Here is an 8,844-nt window from a genome sequence, read left to right on the forward strand (position 1 = left end):
TTTCTTTGCACAGCCTGTTAAATTTTTCAGACAGGTACTCTAGCCCATTATCAGTCCTGATGTGTTTGACTCTCAAGTCAGTTTTATTTTCCACCATTAATAGCCATTCCTTGAACTTACTAGCCACTTCATCTTTTGTTTTCAGTATGTAAGTCCATACCCTTCTGTAAAATCATCTATGATTGTCATGAAGTATCTTCCTTCCCCATGTGTGGATGTTCTTGAAGGGCCCCATACGTCAGAATGTATATATTCTAAGGGTCTAATGGTGGTGTGTTTAGCCTCAGAGAAGCTAACTCGTTTTGATTTTCCCAAAACACAATATTCACAGAGCTCCATAGTCTGAATTGTTTCATCACCTAACAGCTTCTGTTTGGACAGCTCTTGTAGTCTTTTTTTCACTCAAATGCCCGAGCCTTTTATACCATAACTTTGTTTTGTGTTCTAATTTTTGTGCTACAGCGGCTCCACCTATCACTGTGTTGCCTATCATTAGATACATGGAGTTTTTCATCATTGCTTTCATAACTACCAGTGGCCCTTTCATCACCTTCATAATTCCCTTTTCAGATTTGCATGTGTATCCTCCTGAATCCAGTGTTCCTAATGATATCAAGTTCTTTTTAACTCGGGTACAAATCTTACATTCTGTAACATTCCATCCACTCCATCATGCATTTTGATTCTGAATTTGCCTTCTCCTTTAATCCTACAAGCTTTGTTGTTCCCTAACAGAACTATTCCTCCATCAGCATCTGTTAGTTCCTCAAACGAGGATCTGTTTGGGCACATATGGAAAGAAAAACCTGAGTCTAGTATCCACTCATTATTTGAGTTTTCAGTGGTAATGACAAGCGCTTCTGTAAAAGGCCCTAGAACTTCTTGCTTGAAAATTTGCGGAAAATTAAAAATTTTCTTTTTAAAAGAACTTAAATGGCCTCATTCATAAAATCACTGGTGAATCAAGTTCAATATTTCAAAATATTGCAGCGAAAGAAAATAAAGTTTGGCAAAAATCACAATTTAAAAATATCCAACGACTGATAAAATGTTTGCGGAATAAAATAACAACTGCTGCTCTGAGGTCCTCGGGTGCCACTACTGCCGACCCAAGCTGGCTCACTGGTCCCCGCCCTCGGCCCTGGCCTCATCAGTACCTACAACAATCAATTCTAGTGAGCCTAAAGACTCAGCATGCATATATCGCAGGTAACGAGTAAAAATCTGAATTAAAATATGCATGAGATAACATATCCTGTCCTGAGGCATGCTGAAAATAATCTGTACTGAGCAATTATAATACGTGCATAACTGAACTGATAATCACAGTAAAAAAAATGTTTGCTCCTTGGAGCATGTACTGAAATAACTGGTAAAATTTTCTGTTGAGATTATGTTTTACGCCTGTGGCCACTGTATTAAGCTGAACTGATCGGTAACTGGCTACCGGGGAGTTTGAAACTGAACTGAGCTGGCCGGTCACTGGCGACCGGGTGGTACCAAACTGAACTGAGCGGTCACTGGCGACCGTATAAAATAATACTCCCACATAGTGAATGAACCACAAGCCATATCGCATAAATCTCAAAAATAATCATTTTCTATTTAATGCACGTAAAATAATTAACTGGCATAATGAAAATGTCCCGTAATTTTACCAACTGGATTGGATTGGATCGTCCCTAGGCTCGCTGCAACCTAACTGTGCCATGAAAAATATGCAATAGCTTAAACTTGATCAACTATGCAATTTACGTTCAAAAGATGCGACTATGATGCCTAATGACTTCGCATTTAATCATGAATCCGAGCCAACCTGAACCGACACCAAACCGACGTATAGTCATGATTAAAATACGCTGAAAAATCATTAAATAATGCTCCTAAAATGATAGGGTCGAAATCTAGGTGGAATGGAGGCCAAAACACGAAACGCTCTTTCGAGAGTCAATTTGGCACATCGCACCGTAAATTCTCGTACGACCTCAAAAATGATCCAAATGACGAATGGTCAAAAACATGACCTTCCTAACTCAATGAGGCACTGTCCAGTCCAAGGCCATGGGCTAAAAGCCAACCAAGAACTCGAACGAGCCACTGAACCGACACAGCAACTTGCTGAAATTTTCCAGCAGCTGCAACCTTGGTTGCATCGCGTCGTTTGCGAGACTTTTGGCCATTGGGGCTTGAACCACCGACCAAATCCTCTCCACAACGTCCCAAGGAATGATTCGAACCATGGCTAAGGGCTTTTGGCCAGCCATAGTTTGCACCATTCCAGCAACAACCGAAAACTCATACTGAGAATGCTTTTGTATGCGTGTGTAGTGTGTTGCTTCGATTGATGTCTCGTGTCGTTCCAGTGGCCATTTGATTGACCATGGCACGATCTAGACATCTAGGGGCATGGTATGAACTGTGGCTAAGGGCCATAGGCCAACCAAGATCCACATCAAACCACACAATTCGAAAAACATGTTGCTGTCAAAAGAAGGGAAACCGAGAGGGGAGGGGCTGTTCTTGTTGTTTATTTAAAAACCGATGAGCCATGGACCAAGCCACCAAAAGGGCGACTTAGTCACGTCTTAGACATGCTAGGGGAGTGATCCAACCATGGCTAAGAGCCTTTAGGGCAGCCAAGATCAGATCCAACCCCTTGACATAAAAACTGAAATTTCGAACACCAATCTACGCCTATGGGAAACTTGCTGTCATTTCGGTTTTCCACCAAGAATGGGGGCTGAATGAATGGGCCAACATGGTCCTAATGCATCCTATTACATGTCTAGGAGTCGCCTTGGGAGCCTGGGGTCGAACCACAACCTGAAACCATCAAAACTAAAAAAAAAACGTGAAGCTGCCATGAAGGGCCGAAATTCTGCATGCATTTTCTTTTGAAAAATCTGATATGTGTTCGGTTTTTGCACCCAAAAAAAATAATCATGTAATGTTAAATAAATGATAATAGGACTTGATTGAGGTTTTTGAAAGGATATAGACATGCCTGGTTATCGTTTGAAATAGAAACGAGCGAAACCACAACGACGCGGCACGGAGGAGATGGAGCGCTTCTTTCCTTTCCTCTTCTACTCGATTTTTCTCCCTTCGCTTAGCTATGAGTCCCACGGTTTTCCTCTCTCAAAAACACTCTGAATTTCGTGACTAAGGGAGGGGATATGATGGTTAGGGGAGTGAGGGAGATGGGTGCAAAATATAGGGAAAGAATCAAGACCAAGTCTCCATTTTTTTGAATTTTGAATTGTGGTTTGCTATCAATTCTACTTGGAGGGACTATGGTGGTGCAATGACCGATTCTACATGCTCATCTAGACTAGGATAATGTTCTAACATTAATTAATTACATGGTGCTCCCAAAAATCCTAGATTTATCCTACTAATTACCTGCAAAGAAATGGTCAAAGTTGATGAGTTGGCAATTGAATCCTCTAGTAACCAAGGGGTGGCCGAAATCTACTAATAAAATGAATGTGGAGTGTTGTTTATTTACTAAATTAATAACTCTAAAAAGCCTCACTAATTCTTTAATTAATTTATTGAATAAATCCTTAATTAAGTAACTCAAATGAGCTTATTTTCTACTCACCTCAAGTTGCATAAATAAATCCCCAAATCTCCTTATTAACTTAAATTAACTTACTTGCTAGCTAAATTAACTTCTGAAAATATTTCTCGAATCTTAAATTCTATCTCAAAACTCCAACTCCAGTCCGGCCTCACTGAAATAACCGAAAAATCAAACTACTGAAATGAAATAATAAAATAATTAACTTCAAAGAAATGCATTAAAATAATCATGCAATGAAGTCAATTTAATTTTAAAAATCTATAATTATGCATGGCTTATGCGTAGACTGATTTACGGGTTCTACAGCTTCAGCTGACTCATAACCATCTGATACCACTGATGCTTCACCATGATCTGCTGGTTTCTGCTGTTTCCACTTATTTCTCTCAGGACAATTTCTTTTGAAATGACCCTCTTGTGACATATGAAGAACTTTAGTTTCACTTGGCTTTTGCACCTCGATCTGTTTTGTTTAAATTTTGGTGTTCTTCTTTCTGGCCTTCCCCTTGTCACTAGGACTTTTCCTGAGGGTTCTGTGCTTTATGTGATCTTCCTTTGTAGTTGCTTAGATCTAATTGCTGACATGACTTCTTCAAGGGTAATTTTGTAACGTCCCGAAAATCGAAAAGTTCACGTGAACCTAATGCATGCAAATTATTAAATTTCTTTGGTATTTTATTAAATTCTTTTAAAGCATAAAATGTATGTTTATTTTATTAAATTGTGTTTAATTATTTTTATGCATTATTATTGCATGATAAGATTCAATTCATGAAATTTTAAAAGTTCATGCACTATGATTTTTAAGTTTCATTTCGCGCACGAACGAGGAGTGGAGACCGAGAAATTTTCAAGAAAATTATTTTTATTACATAATTAAATTTTATTAATTAAATTAAGGTGTTTTTAAGCGTGTTTTGCAAAAATAGGCTTTATTGGGTATTTTTACCCGAATGATTTGTATTTTTAACGGTACGCGAATTTATCAAATCGGCGGACTTTTTGAAGGTTCGGCTAATATTTTCAAAAACTTTCCAACACGAATTATTTTTCGGGAGTATGTTTGGATTTAATGGGTCTACTTTTAAGTTTATTGGACTCAAAACTATTTTAAATTTTTAATTAGTAATTAAGACCCATTATTTTGATTATTAACCATTTAAATATTATATTATTGACTACCCTACACCATTTAAATCACCACCAGCCGACACCCTCATTCAACACTCCTTGTCCTCGGTTTTAGAGTACAACAGCTGTAGGCATAATTCGGTTCTCTCTTGGTTTGCAAAAGGAAAAACTTCTTCCGGGTGTCCATTGCATCGTTCTTGTTCTTCAATCACCAAGGCATGCCATGTACATTATTTCTGCATCTTATACGCCATAATACATGCTGATATGTGTGCCATTCATGTTGTTTTCAGTTCATGCATCGTTTTTACGGGTTTGTTTCGGTTGAGCATGAAATGTATATATGCTTTGCATCCACTCACGTTTTCTGGAATTGTGCAAAGGGACTGCTGTTTTGTTGATGTTAAGGGAACGTTCAGGAGAGCAGAGCGAGGTTGTGAAGCTGGTGTAAGGTTTGGTGGGGTTAGAGTGAAGGCCGAGAGGGTAGAGGGCTTGGGGTTCCTCGTTTTCTTTGGTTAGATCGGGGTGTAGGAGAGGGCCGGTGGTGCAAGGGCGACTCTAGACATTGGACAGACTCTGGTGGGTATGAACCATGGTCTGGAAAGGCACGAATGCTGCTGGTCCTGTCCTAGAAGCCGCAAGAGAGAGTTGGGTTCGAATTGTGTGTTTTGGTGAGAGTAGCGATCGGGCGAGCTGTGCTTCATGCATAGGGCTGGTTGTGTGGGTTCAGTAGGTCCCTTAGGGTCTGGTCTTGGTCCCTAGTAGGTGGGTTCGCGGCTGGTGCAAGCTGGTGCGAGCCAAGGAGCGCTAGGATGCCAGTGGTTCTTTGCGGGTTGGAGAAAGGAAGTAGCAGATTTTTTTTAGCAGTTGTTCAGGGGTCTGACCGATAGCTTAAAGGCCTAATTTTGATATCTTTAGGACCTTTTAGATGTTCATTAAGTGTGGTAAAAAGTTGGGAAAATTTTGGTTAAATTTCGGTTCGATTCGGATTAAAACCGAGACTCCGGTATAAGTTTTAAAATGAATTGGTTAAGTTCTGTTTTGGGCTCGAGTTTACGTCTAGGAATACTTATAAATATGTTTTGGGATATTTTTAGGAGTTTGGTATGCTTCGGATCAAAATAACGAGGTTTGGAATTATCCGGGATTTAATCAGCGCACGAAACGTTAATTAAAGGATTAATTGAAACGCCTAGATTTAAGCTTAATAAAATTATGGGAAATTATATTTAATCTCAAATAATTATTAGAAGTCTAAGTTTTTAATTTGGAAATTTTATGCTAAGGTTTGGTTTAATTCGGGATTAAAACGCATTAATATGTTATAGTTAAAGATTAATTTAAAGGTCATCGATTTAAGCCAAATAAAAATATGAGAAAATTCATGTAGACTTAAATAATTATTTGAGACATGTTAGAGTAAATAGAATTAAGAAAATTTCAAAAAACATGAAATTTTACGTCTAGGGGCAAAATGGTAATTTTTGGGTTTCCAGGGGCAAAATGGTCATTTTGCATCTGGGATGAGATGTTGGTCCTGGCAGCGCCCTGAGCACAAATTTACTATATTTTAAATGTTTATGCATCATTATCATGATTTTAAGATTTTATAAAGATATACGTCGCATGCTTGAATTTAAGAAAAATTGCATTTATTCATGATTTTTATAAGTGATGAAAATGGTAATGTTTTGAATGACGGGAATTAATTGTGGCTATCGAAGTATATGTAAATGGTTAAGACGTATATGTAAATGCTGATGATGAGGCCTAGGAACAGTGGATGGGTGATCCTGTCACTGATGTCCGACAGCCGCCGGGTACCGCGGTTCTATGTATGATGGATCCATCGTAAATGATGATGTACGATAGTCACCTCTAATGAACTGAATTCACCAATGATAAATGATGAACGATAAAGGATGGATGATAAATGATGAACGATAAAGGATGAATGATGAACGATAAATGATAAACAATGAATGATAAATGATGATTAACGATGAGCTGTTTTGACACGTCATGATTTTACACGACACGTTTATGTTCATGTTTTAAAGTTCATGAAAGGTATGTTGGCATATGATTTTACACGACACGTTTACGTATATGATGACATGACATTCTTAATACGATATGATTTTATACAACACGTTTACGTTTCATGAAAGATATGTTGAGTGTGATATTTTTCACTGTTGTGTGCTATGTATATGTACTTGTTATTCCTGGTACAGGCGTGTTGAGTCTTTAAACTCACTAGGCGTGTGTGATGCAGGTGAGCGAAATGCTGAGGAGAGTGGAGGTGCCGAACTCTGAGTAGGCAGACTTGGTGGGGTGACACGACCCGAGGACCACATGTTTTCCGCATTACGATTTATGAGATTGAGAGGAGATGAATATTTTCATACGTTGATGATTTTAAGATTTTTATTATTTTATGTTTTCGTATGATTATGGATGAGTTTGATTAATTTTTAAACGACGCTATTTTTAGTGTCAAATATTTAAGATCATTTTAAATGTAAATTTATAATCGAAAATGCTTCTAGAAAAAAAATATTTCCGCATTTTTAAAAATGAGTGAGACGTTTCAAATTTTTTGTTCTCTGCCATATAACATCGCATCCTTGAAATGTTCAAAGGTTCTTGGTAGTCCATTTAGGATTATGAGAGCCTTATCCTCATCTTCCAATTTGATTTCAATACTAAATCATCCAGAATCTTGATGAACTCTTCAATTTGGTCCTCAAGGCTCTGTTCTTCCTTGATCTTGAAGGAGTACACTCTCTGTTTCAAATACATCCTATTTGCTCATGACTTGGTCATATATAGTAATTCCAGTTTACTCCACACAGCAGCTGCATTCATTTCCCTTGCTACTTCCTACAAGGGTTTATCACCAAGGCATAGAATGATAGCACTGTGTGCCTTTTCCATGGCTTCTTCTTTTTCTTTGATTTAACTGGACATATCCTCCTTCTTTTTGAGCCCTTCTAACAGACCCTGTTGAATAAGTATGGCCCTCATCTTTATTCTCCATAGTGAGAAATCATTCTTCCCCGTAAACTTTTCAATGTCACACTTTATCGTTCCCATTGTTCTTGTTTTTCCCACGGATGATGCCACTTTTTAGTTTCTTCGCCTTCTCTACGTGTAATTGTGTTGTACTTATCAACTCAGTGATCTTGGACAAGCAGTGACCAAGATGAGCAAATAACATACACGATAAGCGAATCTATTATCAATGGGAATTTACTCTCGTTTGTACGCACACTAGAACACACAAACTCACACTAATATATAAACACAAAGCGATTACATGGTTTGGTCCTTTGGAGACCTACGTCCACGGAGAAGCACCACCAGCCTTTATTGATTTCCAGAAGAGTGTGCAATACATAGTCTACAATTCAGCAAAATAAAATATTAAAGAATCGATCAAGCTTTATATTCCTTTGAATCTCCTTGTGCTCCTTGCTCTCTTGATCAACTCGGTATATCTCGTGATCTTCTGATTTTAATCGTTTTACCAGGTTTCTCTCTTGTGTTTTCTCTGTTTGGAAGCTTGTTCTTGAAGATGAAGAATTCGTTGCAGTATCCGTTAAATCGTTTTTTTTTTCAACAGTCACCCCTTAACCGCCATACCTGTTTCTTCCGGTTATGGGCCTTTTCTTCCTCACCAATATTGATTGGCCCGGCTTCTTCCTCATGCTTATTGGACTTCACCTTTGTGTGGCCCAGTACCTTCCAGCCCAAACTATTGAGAAACCCGTTCTACAATAATTATTTAGTTTGTCGATAACGAACAATGTTTACCGCTGCGAAAATTACGGGGTGCAATGTTTGATGAAGAGTCGCGTCTATTCTGAATCGAATTTTAGTTTCTATATATATAGCATCATTAGATCAAGAAATTTTATTGTTTTTTGTTGGATTCTGATTTGATTTAGTCACTTACAAATATAGAATATCTCCATTGTATCCTGAGAGAGATTTTTCATATCCCTGTGACTAAAGTGAAGGAGAAAACATTTCTTAAAAGAAAGCGTTGCAAACGTGCCTTGGAATTCATTCATAAATTATTTATATTTGAGATATTTGATCAACATCCTCAAGGTGGAAAG

This window comes from Primulina tabacum, chromosome 15 (genome assembly GCF_025594145.1).
Source record: "Primulina tabacum isolate GXHZ01 chromosome 15, ASM2559414v2, whole genome shotgun sequence".
In the NCBI taxonomy this organism is placed as follows: Eukaryota; Viridiplantae; Streptophyta; class Magnoliopsida; order Lamiales; family Gesneriaceae; genus Primulina; species Primulina tabacum.